The sequence below is a fragment of the Podarcis raffonei genome, chromosome 6, assembly GCF_027172205.1.
Source record: "Podarcis raffonei isolate rPodRaf1 chromosome 6, rPodRaf1.pri, whole genome shotgun sequence".
NCBI classification, from domain to species: Eukaryota; Metazoa; Chordata; class Lepidosauria; order Squamata; family Lacertidae; genus Podarcis; species Podarcis raffonei.
The window spans coordinates 8,241,137-8,262,144 of NC_070607.1; positions in this window are offsets into that span (position 1 = coordinate 8,241,137).

The window sequence follows — 21,008 nt, forward strand, 5'->3', positions numbered from 1 at the left end:
CTGACTTTCGGAAATTCACTCAAAAATGGTGCCAGACGGTTGCAAATGATCCTCTGAAAGGTTTGGGAATGGAAATAGAAGAAATTAGCCCTCGACAACTTAACCGGCAGAAAAAATTTTTTTTGATAAAATCCTAAGCCCCGGGGTCACAATTTCATAAAAAATCTGACTTTCGGCAATTCATTCAAAAATGGTGCCAAACGGTTCCAAATGCTCCCCTGAAAGGTTTGGCGGTTGAAACAGAAGGATTTTTATCACAGGAGAAGAAATCAGCCCTCAACAACTTAACCGGCAGAAAATGTTTTGAAAAAATCCTAAGGCCCGGGGTCACAAATTCATAAAAATTCTGACTTTCGGCAATTCACTCAAAAATGGTGCCAGACGGTTGCAAATGATCCTCTGAAAGGTTTGGGAATGGAAATAGAAGAAACCAGCCCTCGACAACTTAACCGGCAGAAAAAGATTTTTTTGAAAAAATCCTAAGCCCCGGGGTCACAATTTCATTAAAAATCTGACTTTCGGGAATTCATTCAAAAATGGTGCCAAACGGTTCCAAATGCTCCCCTGAAAGGTTTGGCGGTTGAAACAGAAGGATTTTTATCACAGGAGAAGAAATCAGCCCTCAACAACTTAACCGGCAGAAAATGATTTTTTTGAAAAAATCCTAAGCCCCGGGGTCACAAATTCATAAAAAATCTGACTTTCGGAAATTCACTCAAAAATGGTGCCAGACGGTTGAAAATAAACCACTGAAAGGTTAGGGAATGGAAATAGAAGAAATCAGCCCTCAACAACTTAAAAGCCAGAAAAGGATTATTTTGGAAAAATCCTAAGCCCCGGGGCCACAATTTCATAAAAAATCTGACTTTCGGCAAGTCACTCAAAAATGGTGCCAAACGGTTCCAAATGCTGCCCTGAAAGGTTTGGGGGTTGAAACAGAAGGCTTTTTATCACAGGAAAAGAAATCAGCCCTCACCAACTTAACAGGAAGAAAAAGATTTTTTTGAAAAAATCCTAAGCTCCGGGGTCACAATTTCATAAAAAATCTGACTTTTGGAAATTCACTCAAAAATTGTGCCAAAAGGTTCCAAATTCTCCCCTGAAAGGTTTGGCGGTTGAAACAGAAGGCTTTTTATCACAGGAAAAGAATTCAGCCCTCAACAACTTAACCGGCAGAAAAATATTTTTTTGAAAATATCCTAAGCCCCGGGGTCACAAATTCATAAAAAAATCTGACTTTCGGCAATTCACTCAAAAATGGTGCCAGACGGTTGCAAATGATCCTCTGAAAGGTTTGGGAATGGAAATGGAAGAGATCAGCCCTCGACAACTTAACCGGCAGAAAAAGATTTTTTTGAAAAAATCCTAAGCCCCGGGGTCACAATTTCATAAAAAATCTGACTTTCGGCAATTCATTCAAAAATGGTGCCAAACGGTTCCAAATGCTGCCCTGAAAGGTTTGGCAGTTGAAACAGAAGGCTTTTTATCACAGGAGAAGAAATCAGCCCTCAGCAACTTAACCTGTAGAAAATGATTTTTTTGAAAAAATCCTAAGCCCCGGGGTCACAAATTCATAAAAAATCTGACTTTCGGCAATTCACTCAAAAATGGTGCCAGACGGTTGCAAATGATCCTCTGAAAGCTTTGGGAATGGAAATAGAAGAAATCAGCCCTCGACAACTTAACCGGCAGAAAATGATTTTTTTGAAAAAATCCTAAGCCCCGGGGTCACAATTTCATAAAAAATCTGACTTTCGGCAATTCATTCAAAAATGGTGCCAAACGGTTCCAAATGCTCCCCTGAAAGGTTTGGCGGTTGAAACAGAAGGCTTTTTATCACAGGAAAAGAATTCAGCCCTCAACAACTTAACCGGCAGAAAAAGATTTTTTTGAAAAAATCCTAAGCCCCGGGGTCACAATTTCATAAAAAATCTGACTTTCGGCAATTCACTCAAAAATGGTGCCAGACGGTTGCAAATGATCCTCTGAAAGGTTTGGGAATGGAAATAGAAGAAATCAGCCCTCGACAACTTAACCGGCAGAAAAAGATTTTTTTGAAAAAATCCTAAGCCCCGGGGTCACAATTTCATAAAAAATCTGACTTTCGGCAATTCACTCAAAAATTGTGCCAAAAGGTTCCAAATGCTGCCCTGAAAGCTTTGGCGGTTGAAACAGAAGGCTTTTTATCACAGGAGAAGAAATCAGCCCTCAACAACTTAACCCGCAGAAAAAGATTTTTTTGAAAAAATCCTAAGCCCCGGGGTCACAATTTCATAAAAAATCTGACTTTCGGCAATTCATTCAAAAATGGTGCCAAACGGTTCCAAATTCTCCCCTGAAAGGTTTGGCGGTTGAAACAGAAGGCTTTTTATCACAGGAAAAGAATTCAGCCCTCAACAACTTAACCGGCAGAAAAATATTTTTTTGAAAAAATCCTAAGCCCCGGGGTCACAATTTCATATAAAATCTGACTTTCGGCAATTCACTCAAAAATGGTGCCAGACGGTTGCAAATGATCCTCTGAAAGGTTTGGGAATGGAAATAGAAGAAATCAGCCCTCGACAACTTAACCGGCAGAAAAAGATTTTTTTGATAAAATCCTAAGCCCCGGGGTCACAATTTCATAAAAAATCTGACTTTCGGCAATTCATTCAAAAATGGTGCCAAACGGTTCCAAATGCTCCCCTGAAAGGTTTGGCGGTTGAAACAGAAGGCTTTTTAACACAGGAGAAGAAATCAGCCCTCAACATCTTAACCGGCAGAAAATGATTTTTTTGAAAAAATCCTAAACCCCGGGGTCACAAATTCATAAAAAATCTGACTTTCGGCAATTCACTCAAAAATGGTGCCAGACGGTTGCAAATGATCCTCTGAAAGGTTTGGGAATGGAAATAGAAGAAACCAGCTCTCGACAACTTAATCGGCAGAAAAAGATTTTTTTGAAAAAATCCTAAGCCCCGGGGTCACAATTTCATAAAAAATCTGACTTTCGGCAATTCATTCAAAAATGGTGCCAAACGGTTCCAAATGCTGCCCTGAAAGCTTTGGCGGTTGAAACAGAAGGCTTTTTATCACAGGAAAAGAAATCAGCCCTCAAGAACTTAACCGGCAGAAAAAGATTTTTTTGAAAAAATCCTAAGCCCCGGGGTCACAATTTCATAAAAAATCTGACTTTCGGCAATTCATTCAAAAATGGTGCCAAATGGTTCCAAATTCTCCACTGAAAGGTTTGGCGGTTGAAACAGAAGGCTTTTTATCACAGGAAAAGAATTCAGCCCTCAACAACTTAACCGGCAGAAAAAGATTTTTTTGAAAAAATCCTAAGCCCCGGGGTCACAATTTCATATAAAATCTGACTTTCGGAAATTCACTCAAAAATGGTGCCAGACGGTTGCAAATGATCCTCTGAAAGGTTTGGGAATGGAAATAGAAGAAACCAGCTCTCGACAACTTAATCGGCAGAAAAAGATTTTTTTGAAAAAATCCTAAGCCCCGGGGTCACAATTTCATAAAAAATCTGACTTTCGGCAATTCATTCAAAAATGGTGCCAAACGGTTCCAAATGCTGCCCTGAAAGCTTTGGCGGTTGAAACAGAAGGCTTTTTATCACAGGAAAAGAAATCAGCCCTCAAGAACTTAACCGGCAGAAAAAGATTTTTTTGAAAAAATCCTAAGCCCCGGGGTCACAATTTCATAAAAAATCTGACTTTCGGCAATTCATTCAAAAATGGTGCCAAATGGTTCCAAATTCTCCACTGAAAGGTTTGGCGGTTGAAACAGAAGGCTTTTTATCACAGGAAAAGAATTCAGCCCTCAACAACTTAACCGGCAGAAAAAGATTTTTTTGAAAAAATCCTAAGCCCCGGGGTCACAATTTCATATAAAATCTGACTTTCGGAAATTCACTCAAAAATGGTGCCAGACGGTTGCAAATGATCCTCTGAAAGGTTTGGGAATGGAAATAGAAGAAATTAGCCCTCGACAACTTAACCGGCAGAAAAAATTTTTTTTGATAAAATCCTAAGCCCCGGGGTCACAATTTCATAAAAAATCTGACTTTCGGCAATTCATTCAAAAATGGTGCCAAACGGTTCCAAATGCTCCCCTGAAAGGTTTGGCGGTTGAAACAGAAGGATTTTTATCACAGGAGAAGAAATCAGCCCTCAACAACTTAACCGGCAGAAAATGTTTTGAAAAAATCCTAAGGCCCGGGGTCACAAATTCATAAAAATTCTGACTTTCGGCAATTCACTCAAAAATGGTGCCAGACGGTTGCAAATGATCCTCTGAAAGGTTTGGGAATGGAAATAGAAGAAACCAGCCCTCGACAACTTAACCGGCAGAAAAAGATTTTTTTGAAAAAATCCTAAGCCCCGGGGTCACAATTTCATTAAAAATCTGACTTTCGGGAATTCATTCAAAAATGGTGCCAAACGGTTCCAAATGCTCCCCTGAAAGGTTTGGCGGTTGAAACAGAAGGATTTTTATCACAGGAGAAGAAATCAGCCCTCAACAACTTAACCGGCAGAAAATGATTTTTTTGAAAAAATCCTAAGCCCCGGGGTCACAAATTCATAAAAAATCTGACTTTCGGAAATTCACTCAAAAATGGTGCCAGACGGTTGAAAATAAACCACTGAAAGGTTAGGGAATGGAAATAGAAGAAATCAGCCCTCAACAACTTAAAAGCCAGAAAAGGATTATTTTGGAAAAATCCTAAGCCCCGGGGCCACAATTTCATAAAAAATCTGACTTTCGGCAAGTCACTCAAAAATGGTGCCAAACGGTTCCAAATGCTGCCCTGAAAGGTTTGGGGGTTGAAACAGAAGGCTTTTTATCACAGGAAAAGAAATCAGCCCTCACCAACTTAACAGGAAGAAAAAGATTTTTTTGAAAAAATCCTAAGCTCCGGGGTCACAATTTCATAAAAAATCTGACTTTTGGAAATTCACTCAAAAATTGTGCCAAAAGGTTCCAAATTCTCCCCTGAAAGGTTTGGCGGTTGAAACAGAAGGCTTTTTATCACAGGAAAAGAATTCAGCCCTCAACAACTTAACCGGCAGAAAAATATTTTTTTGAAAATATCCTAAGCCCCGGGGTCACAAATTCATAAAAAAATCTGACTTTCGGCAATTCACTCAAAAATGGTGCCAGACGGTTGCAAATGATCCTCTGAAAGGTTTGGGAATGGAAATGGAAGAGATCAGCCCTCGACAACTTAACCGGCAGAAAAAGATTTTTTTGAAAAAATCCCTAGGCCCGGGGTCACAATTTCATAAAAAATCTGACTTTCGGCAATTCATTCAAAAATGGTGCCAAACGGTTCCAAATTCTCCCCTGAAAGGTTTGGCGGTTGAAACAAAAGTCTTTTTATCACAGGAGAAGAAATCAGCCCTCAACAACTTAACCGGCAGAAAATGATTTTTTTGAAAAAATCCTAAACCCCGGGGTCACAAATTCATAAAAAATCTGACTTTCGGCAATTCACTCAAAAATGGTGCCAGACGGTTGCAAATGATCCTCTGAAAGCTTTGGGAATGGAAATAGAAGAAATCAGCCCTCGACAACTTAACCGGCAGAAAAAGATTTTTTTGAAAAAATCCTAAGCCCCGGGGTCACAATTTCATAAAAAATCTGACTTTCGGCAATTCACTCAAAAATTGTGCCAAAAGGTTCCAAATGCTGCCCTGAAAGCTTTGGCGGTTAAAACAGAAGGCTTTTTATCACAGGAGAAGAAATCAGCCCTCAACAACTTAACCTGCAGAAAAAGATTTTTTTGAAAAAATCCTAAGCCCCGGGGTCACAATTTCATATAAAATCTGACTTTCGGCAATTCACTCAAAAATTGTGCCAAAAGGTTCGAAATTCTCCCCTGAAAGGTTTGGCGGTTTAAACAGAAGTCTTTTTATCACAGGAGAGGAAATCAGCCCTCAACAACTTAACCGGCAGAAAAAGATTTTTTTGAAAAAATCCTAAGCCCCGGGGTCACAATTTCATATAAAATCTGACTTTCGGAAATTCACTCAAAAATGTTGCCAGACGGTTGCAAATGATCCTCTGAAAGGTTTGGGAATGGAAATAGAAGAAATCAGCCCTCGACAACTTAACCGGCAGAAAAAGATTTTTTTGAAAAAATCCTAAGCCCCGGGGTCACAATTTCATAAAAAACATGACTTTAGGCAATTCATTCAAAAATGGTGCCAAACGGTTCCAAATTCTCCCCTGAAAGGTTTGGCGGTTGAAACAAAAGTCTTTTTATCACAGGAGAAGAAATCAGCCCTCAACAACTTAACCGGCTGAAAATGATTTTTTTGAAAAAATCCTAAGCCCCGGGGTCACAAATTCATAAAAAATCTGACTTTCGGCAATTCACTCAAAAATGGTGCCAGACAGTTGCAAATGATCCTCTGAAAGGTTTGGAAATGGAAATAGAAGAAATCAGCCCTCGACAACTTAACCGGCAGAAAAAGATTTTTTTTGAAAAAATCCTAAGCCCCGGGGTCACAATTTCATAAAAAATCTGACTTTCGGCAATTCATTCAAAAATGGTGCCATACGGTTCCAAATTCTCCTCTGAAACGTTTGGCGGTTGAAACAGAAGGCTTTTTATCACAGGAAAAGAATTCAGCCCTCAACAACTTAACCGGCAGAAAAATATTTTTTTGAAAAAATCCTAAGCCCCGGGGTCACAATTTCATATAAAATCTGACTTTCGGAAATTCACTCAAAAATGGTGCCAGACGGTTGCAAATGATCCTCTGAAAGGTTTGGGAATGGAAATAGAAGAAATCAGCCCTCGACAACTTAACCGGCAGAAAAAGATTTTTTTTGAAAAAATCCTGGGGTCACAATTTCATAAAAAATCTGACTTTCGGCAATTCATTCAAAAATGGTGCCATACGGTTCCAAATTCTCCCCTGAAAGGTTTCCCGGTTGAAACAGAAGTCTTTTTATCACAGGAAAAGAATTCAGCCCTCAACAACTTAACCGGCAGAAAAAGATTTTTTTGAAAAAATCCTAAGCCACGGGGTCACAAATTCATAAAAAATCTGACTTTCGGCAATTCACTCAAAAATGGTGCCAGACGGTTGCAAATGATCCTCTGAAAGGTTTGGAAATGGAAATAGAAGAAATCAGCCCTTGACAACTTAACCGGCAGAAAAAGATTTTTTTGAAAAAATCCTAAGCCCCGGGGACACAATTTCATAAAAAATCTGACTTTCGGCAATTCACTCAAAAATTGTGCCAAAAGGTTCCAAATGCTGCCCTGAAAGCTTTGGCGGTTGAAACAGAAGGCTTTTTATCACAGGAGAAGAAATCAGCCCTCAACAACTTAAACCGCAGAAAAAGATTTTTTTGAAAAAATCCTAAGCCCCGGGGTCACAAATTCATAAAAAATCTGACTTTCGGAAATTCACTCAAAAATGGTGCCAGACGGTTGCAAATGATCCTCTGAAAGGTTTGGGAATGGAAATAGAAGAAATCAGCCCTCGACAACTTAACCGGCAGAAAAAGATTTTTTTGAAAAAATCCTAAGCCCCGGGGTCACAATTTCATAAAAAATCTGACTTTCGGCAATTCATTCAAAAATGGTGCCAAACGGTTCCAAATGCTCCCCTGAAAGGTTTGGCAGGTGAAACAGAAGGCTTTTTATCACAGGAGAAGAAATCAGCCCTCAACAACTTAACCGGCAGAAAATGATTTTTTGGAAAAAATCCTAAGCCCCGGGGTCACAAATTCATAAAAAATCTGACTTTTGGCAATTCACTCAAAAATGGTGCCAGACGGTTGCAAATGATCCTCTGAAAGGTTTGGAAATGGAAATAGAAGAAATCAGCCCTCGACAACTTAACCGGCAGAAAAAGATTTTTTTGAAAAAATCCTAAGCCCCGGGGTCACAATTTCATAAAAAATCTGACTTTCGGCAATTCATTCAAAAATGGTGCCAAACGGTTCCAAATGCTCCCCTGAAAGGTTTGGCGGTTGAAACAGAAGGCTTTTTATCACAGGAAAAGAATTCAGCCCTCAACAACTTAACCGGCAGAAAAATATTTTTTTGAAAAAATCCTAAGCCCCGGGGTCACAATTTCATATAAAATCTGACTTTCGGCAATTCACTCAAAAATGGTGCCAGACGGTTGCAAATGATCCTCTGAAAGGTTTGGGAATGGAAATAGAAGAAATCAGCCCTCGACAACTTAACCGGCAGAAAAAGATTTTTTTGATAAAATCCTAAGCCCCGGGGTCACAATTTCATAAAAAATCTGACTTTCGGCAATTCATTCAAAAATGGTGCCAAACGGTTCCAAATGCTCCCCTGAAAGGTTTGGCGGTTGAAACAGAAGGCTTTTTAACACAGGAGAAGAAATCAGCCCTCAACATCTTAACCGGCAGAAAATGATTTTTTTGAAAAAATCCTAAACCCCGGGGTCACAAATTCATAAAAAATCTGACTTTCGGCAATTCACTCAAAAATGGTGCCAGACGGTTGCAAATGATCCTCTGAAAGGTTTGGGAATGGAAATAGAAGAAACCAGCTCTCGACAACTTAATCGGCAGAAAAAGATTTTTTTGAAAAAATCCTAAGCCCCGGGGTCACAATTTCATAAAAAATCTGACTTTCGGCAATTCATTCAAAAATGGTGCCAAACGGTTCGAAATGCTGCCCTGAAAGCTTTGGCGGTTGAAACAGAAGGCTTTTTATCACAGGAAAAGAAATCAGCCCTCAAGAACTTAACCGGCAGAAAAAGATTTTTTTGAAAAAATCCTAAGCCCCGGGGTCACAATTTCATAAAAAATCTGACTTTCGGCAATTCATTCAAAAATGGTGCCAAATGGTTCCAAATTCTCCACTGAAAGGTTTGGCGGTTGAAACAGAAGGCTTTTTATCACAGGAAAAGAATTCAGCCCTCAACAACTTAACCGGCAGAAAAAGATTTTTTTGAAAAAATCCTAAGCCCCGGGGTCACAATTTCATATAAAATCTGACTTTCGGAAATTCACTCAAAAATGGTGCCAGACGGTTGCAAATGATCCTCTGAAAGGTTTGGGAATGGAAATAGAAGAAATTAGCCCTCGACAACTTAACCGGCAGAAAAAAATTTTTTTGATAAAATCCTAAGCCCCGGGGTCACAATTTCATAAAAAATCTGACTTTCGGCAATTCATTCAAAAATGGTGCCAAACGGTTCCAAATGCTCCCCTGAAAGGTTTGGCGGTTGAAACAGAAGGATTTTTATCACAGGAGAAGAAATCAGCCCTCAACAACTTAACCGGCAGAAAATGTTTTGAAAAAATCCTAAGGCCCGGGGTCACAAATTCATAAAAATTCTGACTTTCGGCAATTCACTCAAAAATGGTGCCAGACGGTTGCAAATGATCCTCTGAAAGGTTTGGGAATGGAAATAGAAGAAACCAGCCCTCGACAACTTAACCGGCAGAAAAAGATTTTTTTGAAAAAATCCTAAGCCCCGGGGTCACAATTTCATTAAAAATCTGACTTTCGGGAATTCATTCAAAAATGGTGCCAAACGGTTCCAAATGCTCCCCTGAAAGGTTTGGCGGTTGAAACAGAAGGATTTTTATCACAGGAGAAGAAATCAGCCCTCAACAACTTAACCGGCAGAAAATGATTTTTTTGAAAAAATCCTAAGCCCCGGGGTCACAAATTCATAAAAAATCTGACTTTCGGAAATTCACTCAAAAATGGTGCCAGACGGTTGAAAATAAACCACTGAAAGGTTAGGGAATGGAAATAGAAGAAATCAGCCCTCAACAACTTAAAAGCCAGAAAAGGATTATTTTGGAAAAATCCTAAGCCCCGGGGCCACAATTTCATAAAAAAATCTGACTTTCGGCAAGTCACTCAAAAATGGTGCCAAACGGTTCCAAATGCTGCCCTGAAAGGTTTGGGGGTTGAAACAGAAGGCTTTTTATCACAGGAAAAGAAATCAGCCCTCACCAACTTAACAGGAAGAAAAAGATTTTTTTGAAAAAATCCTAAGCTCCGGGGTCACAATTTCATAAAAAATCTGACTTTTGGAAATTCACTCAAAAATTGTGCCAAAAGGTTCCAAATTCTCCCCTGAAAGGTTTGGCGGTTGAAACAGAAGGCTTTTTATCACAGGAAAAGAATTCAGCCCTCAACAACTTAACCGGCAGAAAAATATTTTTTTGAAAATATCCTAAGCCCCGGGGTCACAAATTCATAAAAAAATCTGACTTTCGGCAATTCACTCAAAAATGGTGCCAGACGGTTGCAAATGATCCTCTGAAAGGTTTGGGAATGGAAATGGAAGAGATCAGCCCTCGACAACTTAACCGGCAGAAAAAGATTTTTTTGAAAAAATCCCTAGGCCCGGGGTCACAATTTCATAAAAAATCTGACTTTCGGCAATTCATTCAAAAATGGTGCCAAACGGTTCCAAATTCTCCCCTGAAAGGTTTGGCGGTTGAAACAAAAGTCTTTTTATCACAGGAGAAGAAATCAGCCCTCAACAACTTAACCGGCAGAAAATGATTTTTTTGAAAAAATCCTAAACCCCGGGGTCACAAATTCATAAAAAATCTGACTTTCGGCAATTCACTCAAAAATGGTGCCAGACGGTTGCAAATGATCCTCTGAAAGGTTTGGGAATGGAAATAGAAGAAATCAGCCCTCGACAACTTAACCGGCAGAAAAAGATTTTTTTGAAAAAATCCTAAGCCCCGGGGTCACAATTTCATAAAAAATCTGACTTTCGGCAATTCACTCAAAAATTGTGCCAAAAGGTTCCAAATGCTGCCCTGAAAGCTTTGGCGGTTAAAACAGAAGGCTTTTTATCACAGGAGAAGAAATCAGCCCTCAACAACTTAACCTGCAGAAAAAGATTTTTTTGAAAAAATCCTAAGCCCCGGGGTCACAATTTCATATAAAATCTGACTTTCGGCAATTCACTCAAAAATTGTGCCAAAAGGTTCGAAATTCTCCCCTGAAAGGTTTGGCGGTTTAAACAGAAGTCTTTTTATCACAGGAGAGGAAATCAGCCCTCAACAACTTAACCGGCAGAAAAAGATTCTTTTGAAAAAATCCTAAGCCCCGGGGTCACAATTTCATATAAAATCTGACTTTCGGAAATTCACTCAAAAATGTTGCCAGACGGTTGCAAATGATCCTCTGAAAGGTTTGGGCATGGAAATAGAAGAAATCAGCCCTCGACAACTTAACCGGCAGAAAAAGATTTTTTTGAAAAAATCCTAAGCCCCGGGGTCACAATTTCATAAAAAACATGACTTTAGGCAATTCATTCAAAAATGGTGCCAAACGGTTCCAAATTCTCCCCTGAAAGGTTTGGCGGTTGAAACAAAAGTCTTTTTATCACAGGAGAAGAAATCAGCCCTCAACAACTTAACCGGCTGAAAATGATTTTTTTGAAAAAATCCTAAGCCCCGGGGTCACAAATTCATAAAAAATCTGACTTTCGGCAATTCACTCAAAAATGGTGCCAGACAGTTGCAAATGATCCTCTGAAAGGTTTGGAAATGGAAATAGAAGAAATCAGCCCTCGACAACTTAACCGGCAGAAAAAGATTTTTTTTGAAAAAATCCTAAGCCCCGGGGTCACAATTTCATAAAAAATCTGACTTTCGGCAATTCATTCAAAAATGGTGCCATACGGTTCCAAATTCTCCTCTGAAAGGTTTGGCGGTTGAAACAGAAGGCTTTTTATCACAGGAAAAGAATTCAGCCCTCAACAACTTAACCGGCAGAAAAATATTTTTTTGAAAAAATCCTAAGCCCCGGGGTCACAATTTCATATAAAATCTGACTTTCGGAAATTCACTCAAAAATGGTGCCAGACGGTTGCAAATGATCCTCTGAAAGGTTTGGGAATGGAAATAGAAGAAATCAGCCCTCGACAACTTAACCGGCAGAAAAAGATTTTTTTTGAAAAAATCCTGGGGTCACAATTTCATAAAAAATCTGACTTTCGGCAATTCATTCAAAAATGGTGCCATACGGTTCCAAATTCTCCCCTGAAAGGTTTCCCGGTTGAAACAGAAGTCTTTTTATCACAGGAAAAGAATTCAGCCCTCAACAACTTAACCGGCAGAAAAAGATTTTTTTGAAAAAATCCTAAGCCACGGGGTCACAAATTCATAAAAAATCTGACTTTCGGCAATTCACTCAAAAATGGTGCCAGACGGTTGCAAATGATCCTCTGAAAGGTTTGGAAATGGAAATAGAAGAAATCAGCCCTTGACAACTTAACCGGCAGAAAAAGATTTTTTTGAAAAAATCCTAAGCCCCGGGGACACAATTTCATAAAAAATCTGACTTTCGGCAATTCACTCAAAAATTGTGCCAAAAGGTTCCAAATGCTGCCCTGAAAGCTTTGGCGGTTGAAACAGAAGGCTTTTTATCACAGGAGAAGAAATCAGCCCTCAACAACTTAAACCGCAGAAAAAGATTTTTTTGAAAAAATCCTAAGCCCCGGGGTCACAAATTCATAAAAAATCTGACTTTCGGAAATTCACTCAAAAATGGTGCCAGACGGTTGCAAATGATCCTCTGAAAGGTTTGGGAATGGAAATAGAAGAAATCAGCCCTCGACAACTTAACCGGCAGAAAAAGATTTTTTTGAAAAAATCCTAAGCCCCGGGGTCACAATTTCATAAAAAATCTGACTTTCGGCAATTCATTCAAAAATGGTGCCAAACGGTTCCAAATGCTCCCCTGAAAGGTTTGGCAGGTGAAACAGAAGGCTTTTTATCACAGGAGAAGAAATCAGCCCTCAACAACTTAACCGGCAGAAAATGATTTTTTGGAAAAAATCCTAAGCCCCGGGGTCACAAATTCATAAAAAATCTGACTTTTGGCAATTCACTCAAAAATGGTGCCAGACGGTTGCAAATGATCCTCTGAAAGGTTTGGAAATGGAAATAGAAGAAATCAGCCCTCGACAACTTAACCGGCAGAAAAAGATTTTTTTGAAAAAATCCTAAGCCCCGGGGTCACAATTTCATAAAAAATCTGACTTTCGGCAATTCATTCAAAAATGGTGCCAAACGGTTCCAAATGCTCCCCTGAAAGGTTTGGCGGTTGAAACAGAAGGCTTTTTATCACAGGAGAAGAAATCAGCCCTCAGCAACTTAACCTGTAGAAAATGATTTTTTTGAAAAAATCCTAAGCCCCGGGGTCACAAATTCATAAAAAATCTGACTTTCGGCAATTCACTCAAAAATGGTGCCAGACGGTTGCAAATGATCCTCTGAAAGCTTTGGGAATGGAAATAGAAGAAATCAGCCCTCGACAACTTAACCGGCAGAAAAAGATTTTTTTGAAAAAATCCTAAGCCCCGGGGTCACAATTTCATAAAAAATCTGACTTTCGGCAATTCACTCAAAAATTGTGCCAAAAGGTTCCAAATGCTGCCCTGAAAGCTTTGGCGGTTAAAACAGAAGGCTTTTTATCACAGGAGAAGAAATCAGCCCTCAACAACTTAACCGGCAGAAAAATATTTTTTTGAAAAAATCCTAAGCCCCGGGGTCACAATTTCATATAAAATCTGACTTTCGGCAATTCACTCAAAAATTGTGCCAAAAGGTTCGAAATTCTCCCCTGAAAGGTTTGGCGGTTTAAACAGAAGTCTTTTTATCACAGGAGAGGAAATCAGCCCTCAACAACTTAACCGGCAGAAAAAGATTTTTTTGAAAAAATCCTAAGCCCCGGGGTCACAATTTCATATAAAATCTGACTTTCGGAAATTCACTCAAAAATGTTGCCAGACGGTTGCAAATGATCCTCTGAAAGGTTTGGGAATGGAAATAGAAGAAATCAGCCCTCGACAACTTAACCGGCAGAAAAAGATTTTTTTGAAAAAATCCTAAGCCCCGGGGTCACAATTTCATAAAAAACATGACTTTAGGCAATTCATTCAAAAATGGTGCCAAACGGTTCCAAATTCTCCCCTGAAAGGTTTGGCGGTTGAAACAAAAGTCTTTTTATCACAGGAGAAGAAATCAGCCCTCAACAACTTAACCGGCTGAAAATGATTTTTTTGAAAAAATCCTAAGCCCCGGGGTCACAAATTCATAAAAAATCTGACTTTCGGCAATTCACTCAAAAATGGTGCCAGACAGTTGCAAATGATCCTCTGAAAGGTTTGGAAATGGAAATAGAAGAAATCAGCCCTCGACAACTTAACCGGCAGAAAAAGATTTTTTTTGAAAAAATCCTAAGCCCCGGGGTCACAATTTCATAAAAAATCTGACTTTCGGCAATTCATTCAAAAATGGTGCCATACGGTTCCAAATTCTCCTCTGAAAGGTTTGGCGGTTGAAACAGAAGGCTTTTTATCACAGGAAAAGAATTCAGCCCTCAACAACTTAACCGGCAGAAAAATATTTTTTTGAAAAAATCCTAAGCCCCGGGGTCACAATTTCATATAAAATCTGACTTTCGGAAATTCACTCAAAAATGGTGCCAGACGGTTGCAAATGATCCTCTGAAAGGTTTGGGAATGGAAATAGAAGAAATCAGCCCTCGACAACTTAACCGGCAGAAAAAGATTTTTTTTGAAAAAATCCTGGGGTCACAATTTCATAAAAAATCTGACTTTCGGCAATTCATTCAAAAATGGTGCCATACGGTTCCAAATTCTCCCCTGAAAGGTTTCCCGGTTGAAACAGAAGTCTTTTTATCACAGGAAAAGAATTCAGCCCTCAACAACTTAACCGGCAGAAAAAGATTTTTTTGAAAAAATCCTAAGCCACGGGGTCACAAATTCATAAAAAATCTGACTTTCGGCAATTCACTCAAAAATGGTGCCAGACGGTTGCAAATGATCCTCTGAAAGGTTTGGAAATGGAAATAGAAGAAATCAGCCCTTGACAACTTAACCGGCAGAAAAAGATTTTTTTGAAAAAATCCTAAGCCCCGGGGACACAATTTCATAAAAAATCTGACTTTCGGCAATTCACTCAAAAATTGTGCCAAAAGGTTCCAAATGCTGCCCTGAAAGCTTTGGCGGTTGATACAGAAGGCTTTTTATCACAGGAGAAGAAATCAGCCCTCAACAACTTAAACCGCAGAAAAAGATTTTTTTGAAAAAATCCTAAGCCCCGGGGTCACAAATTCATAAAAAATCTGACTTTCGGAAATTCACTCAAAAATGGTGCCAGACGGTTGCAAATGATCCTCTGAAAGGTTTGGGAATGGAAATAGAAGAAATCAGCCCTCGACAACTTAACCGGCAGAAAAAGATTTTTTTGAAAAAATCCTAAGCCCCGGGGTCACAATTTCAGAAAAAATCTGACTTTCGGCAATTCATTCAAAAATGGTGCCAAACGGTTCCAAATGCTCCCCTGAAAGGTTTGGCAGGTGAAACAGAAGGCTTTTTATCACAGGAGAAGAAATCAGCCCTCAACAACTTAACCGGCAGAAAATGATTTTTTGGAAAAAATCCTAAGCCCCGGGGTCACAAATTCATAAAAAATCTGACTTTTGGCAATTCACTCAAAAATGGTGCCAGACGGTTGCAAATGATCCTCTGAAAGGTTTGGAAATGGAAATAGAAGAAATCAGCCCTCGACAACTTAACCGGCAGAAAAAGATTTTTTTGAAAAAATCCTAAGCCCCGGGGTCACAATTTCATAAAAAATCTGACTTTCGGCAATTCATTCAAAAATGGTGCCAAACGGTTCCAAATGCTCCCCTGAAAGGTTTGGCGGTTGAAACAGAAGGCTTTTTATCACAGGAAAAGAATTCAGCCCTCAACAACTTAACCGGCAGAAAAATATTTTTTTGAAAAAATCCTAAGCCCCGGGGTCACAATTTCATAAAAAATCTGACTTTCGGCAATTCACTCAAAAATGGTGCCAGACGGTTGCAAATGATCCTCTGAAAGGTTTGGGAATGGAAATAGAAGAAATAAGCGCTCGACAACTTAACCGGCAGAAAAAGATTTTTTTGAAAAAATCCTAAGCCCCGGGGTCACAATTTCATAAAAAATCTGACTTTCGGCAATTCACTCAAAAATTGTGCCAAAAGGTTCCAAATGCTCCCCTGAAAGGTTTGGCTGTTGAAACAGAAGGCTTTTTATCACAGGAGAAGAAATCAGCCCTCAACAACTTAACCGGCAGAAAATGATTTTTTGGAAAAAATCCTAAGCCCCGGGGTCACAAATTCATAAAAAATCTGACTTTTGGCAATTCACTCAAAAATGGTGCCAGACGGTTGCAAATGATCCTCTGAAAGGTTTGGAAATGGAAATAGAAGAAATCAGCCCTCGACAACTTAACCGGCAGAAAAAGATTTTTTTGAAAAAATCCTAAGCCCCGGGGTCACAATTTCATAAAAAATCTGACTTTCGGCAATTCATTCAAAAATGGTGCCAAACGGTTCCAAATGCTCCCCTGAAAGGTTTGGCGGTTGAAACAGAAGGCTTTTTATCACAGGAGAAGAAATCAGCCCTCAGCAACTTAACCTGTAGAAAATGATTTTTTTGAAAAAATCCTAAGCCCCGGGGTCACAAATTCATAAAAAATCTGACTTTCGGCAATTCACTCAAAAATGGTGCCAGACGGTTGCAAATGATCCTCTGAAAGCTTTGGGAATGGAAATAGAAGAAATCAGCCCTCGACAACTTAACCGGCAGAAAAAGATTTTTTTGAAAAAATCCTAAGCCCCGGGGTCACAATTTCATAAAAAATCTGACTTTCGGCAATTCATTCAAAAATGGTGCCAAACGGTTCCAAATGCTCCCCTGAAAGGTTTGGCGGTTGAAACAGAAGGCTTTTTATCACAGGAAAAGAATTCAGCCCTCAACAACTTAACCGGCAGAAAAATATTTTTTTGAAAAAATCCTAAGCCCCGGGGTCACAATTTCATAAAAAATCTGACTTTCGGCAATTCACTCAAAAATGGTGCCAGACGGTTGCAAATGATCCTCTGAAAGGTTTGGGAATGGAAATAGAAGAAATAAGCGCTCGACAACTTAACCGGCAGAAAAAGATTTTTTTGAAAAAATCCTAAGCCCCGGGGTCACAATTTCATAAAAAATCTGACTTTCGGCAATTCACTCAAAAATTGTGCCAAAAGGTTCCAAATGCTCCCCTGAAAGGTTTGGCTGTTGAAACAGAAGGCTTTTTATCACAGGAGAAGAAATCAGCCCTCAACAACTTAACCGGCAGAAAATGATTTTTTTGAAAAAATCCTAAGCCCCGGGGTCACAAATTCATAAAAAATCTGACTTTTGGCAATTCACTCAAAAATGGTGCCAGACGGTTGCAAATGATCCTCTGAAAGGTTTGGGAATGGAAATAGAAGAAATCAGCCCTCGACAACTTAACCGGCAGAAAAAGATTTTTTTGAAAAAATCCTAAGCCCCGGGGTCACAATTTCATAAAAAATCTGACTTTCGGCAATTCACTCAAAAATGGTGCCAAACGGTTCCAAATGCTCCCCTGAAAGGTTTGGCGGCCGAAACAGAAGTCTTTTTATCACAGGAAAAGAATTCAGCCCTCAACAACTTAACCGGCAGAAAAAGATTTTTTTGAAAAAATCCTGAGCCCCGGGGTCACAATTTCATAAAAAATCTGACTTTCGGCAATTCACTCAAAAATGGTGCCAAACGGTTCCAAATGCTGCCCTGAAAGCTTTGGCTGTTGAAACAGAAGGCTTTTTATCACAGGAGAAGAAATCAGCCCTCAACAACTTAACCGGCAGAAAATGATTTTTTTGAAAAAATCCTAAGCCCCGGGGTCACAAATTCATAAAAAATCTGACTTTCGGCAATTCACTCAAAAATGGTGCCAGACGGTTGCAAATGATCCTCTGAAAGGTTTGGAAATGGAAATAGAAGAAATCAGCCCTCGACAACTTAACCAGCAGAAAAAGATTTTTTTTGAAAAAATCCTAATCCCCGGGGTCACAATTTCATAAAAAATCTGACTTTCGGCAATTCATTCAAAAATGGTGCCAAACGGTTCCAAATTCTCCCCTGAAATGTTTGGCGGTTGAAACAGAAGTCTTTTTATCACAGGAGAAGAAATCAGCCCTCAACAACTTAACCGGCAGAAAAAGATTTTTTTGAAAAAATCCTAAGCCCAGGGGTCACAATTTCATAAAAAATCTGACTTTCGGCAATTCATTCAAAAATGGTGCCAAACGGTTCCAAATGCTCCCCTGAAAGGTTTGGCGGTTGAAACAGAAGGCTTTTTATCACAGGAAAAGAAATCAGCCCTCAACAACTTAACCGGCAGAAAAATATTTTTTTGAAAAAATCCTAAGCCCTGGGGTCACAATTTCATATAAAATCTGACTTTCGGAAATTCACTCAAAAATGGTGCCAGACGGTTGCAAATGATCCTCTGAAAGGTTTGGGAATGGAAATAGAAGAAATCAGCCCTCGACAACTTAACTGGCAGAAAAAGATTTTTTTGAAAAAATCCTAAGCCCCGGGTTCACAATTTCATAAAAAATCTGACTTTCGGCAATTCATTCAAAAATTGTGCCAAACGGTTCCAAATGCTCCCCTGAAAGCTTTGGCGGTTGAAACAGAAGGCTTTTTATCAGAGGAGAAGAAATCAGCCCTCAACAACTTAACCGGCAGAAAATGATTTTTTTGAAAAAATCCTAAGCCCCGGGTTCACAATTTCATTAAAAATCTGACTTTCGGCAATTCATTCAAAAATAGTGCCAAACGGTTCCAAATTCTCCCCTGAAAGGTTTGGCGGTTGAAACAAAAGTCTTTTTATCACAGGAGAAGAAATCAGCCCTCGACAACTTAACCGGCAGAAATTTTTTTTTAAAAAAAATCCCTAAGACCCGAGGTCACAATTTCATAAAAAATCTGACTTTCGGAAATTCACTCAAAAATGGTGCCAAACGGTTCCAAATGCTGCCCTGAAAGCTTTGGCGGTTGAAACAGAAGGCTTTTTATCACAGGAGAAGAAATCAGCCCTCAACAACTTAACCGGCAGAAAATGATTTTTTTGAAAAAATCCTAAGCCCCGGGGTCACAAATTCATAAAAAATCTGACTTTCGGCAATTCACTCAAAAATGGTGCCAGACGGTTGCAAATGATCCTCTGAAAGGTTTGGAAATGGAAATAGAAGAAATCAGCCCTCGACAACTTAACCGGCAGAAAAAGATTTTTTTTGAAAAAATCCTAAACCCCGGGGTCACAATTTCATAAAAAATCTGACTTTCGGCAATTCATTCAAAAATGGTGCCAAACGGTTCCAAATTCTCCCCTGAAATGTTTGGCGGTTGAAACAGAAGTCTTTTTATCACAGGAGAAGAAATCAGCCCTCAACAACTTAACCGGCAGAAAAAGATTTTTTTGAAAAAATCCTAAGCCCAGGGGTCACAATTTCATAAAAAATCTGACTTTCGGCAATTCATTCAAAAATGGTGCCAAACGGTTCCAAATGCTCCCCTGAAAGGTTTGGCAGTTGAAACAGAAGGCTTTTTATCACAGGAAAAGAAATCAGCCCTCAACAACTTAACCGGCAGAAAAATATTTTTTTGAAAAAATCCTAAGCCCTGGGGTCACAATTTCATATAAAACTGACTTTCGGAAATTCACTCAAAAATGGTGCCAGACGGTTGCAAATGATCCTCTGAAAGGTTTGGGAATGGAAATAGAAGAAATCAGCCCTCGACAACTTAACCGGCAGAAAAAGATTTTTTTGAAAAAATCCTAAGCCCCGGGGTCACAATTTCATAAAAAATCTGACTTTCGGCAATTCATTCAAAAATGGTGCCAAACGGTTCCAAATGCTCCCCTGAAAGGTTTGGCGGTTGAAACAGAAGGCTTTTTATCACAGGAGAAGAAATCAGCCCTCAACAACTTAACCGGCAGAAAAATATTTTTTTGAAAAAATCCTAAGCCCTGGGGTCACAATTTCATATAAAATCTGACTTTCGGAAATTCACTCAAAAATGGTGCCAGACGGTTGCAAATGATCCTCTGAAAGGTTTAGGAATGGAAATAGAAGAAATCAGCCCTCGACAACTTAACTGGCAGAAAAAGATTTTTTTGAAAAAATCCTAAGCCCCGGGGTCACAATTTCATAAAAAATCTGACTTTCGGCAATTCATTCAAAAATGGTGCCAAACGGTTCCAAATGCTCCCCTGAAAGGTTTGGCGGTTGAAACAAAAGTCTTTTTATCACAGGAGAAGAAATCAGCCCTCGACAACTTAACCGGCAGAAATTTTTTTTAAAAAAAAATCCCTAAGACCCGAGGTCACAATTTCATAAAAAATCTGACTTTCGGAAATTCACTCAAAAATGGTGCCAAACGGTTCCAAATGCTGCCCTGAAAGCTTTGGCGGTTGAAACAGAAGGCTTTTTATCACAGGAGAAGAAATCAGCCCTCAACAACTTAACCGGCAGAAAATGATTTTTTTGAAAAAATCCTAAGCCCCGGGGTCACAAATTCATAAAAAATCTGACGTTCGGCAATTCACTCAAAAATGGTGCCAGACGGTTGCAAATGATCCTCTGAAAGGTTTGGAAATGGAAATAGAAGAAATCAGCCCTCGACAACTTAACCGGCAGAAAAAGATTTTTTTTGAAAAAATCCTAAACCCCGGGGTCACAATTTCATAAAAAATCTGACTTTCGGCAATTCATTCAAAAATGGTGCCAAACCTTTCCAAATTCTCCCCTGAAATGTTTGGCGGTTGAAACAGAAGGCTTTTTATCACAGGAAAAGAAATCAGCCCTCAACAACTTAACCGGCAGAAAAAGATTTTTTTGAAAAAATCCTAAGCCCAGGGGTCACAATTTCATAAAAAATCTGACTTTCGGCAATTCATTCAAAAATGGTGCCAAACGGTTCCAAATGCTCCCCTGAAAGGTTTGGCGGTTGAAACAGAAGGCTTTTTATCACAGGAAAAGAAATCAGCCCTCAACAACTTAACCGGCAGAAAAATATTTTTTTGAAAAAATCCTAAGCCCTGGGGTCACAATTTCATATAAAATCTGACTTTCGGAAATTCACTCAAAAATGGTGCCA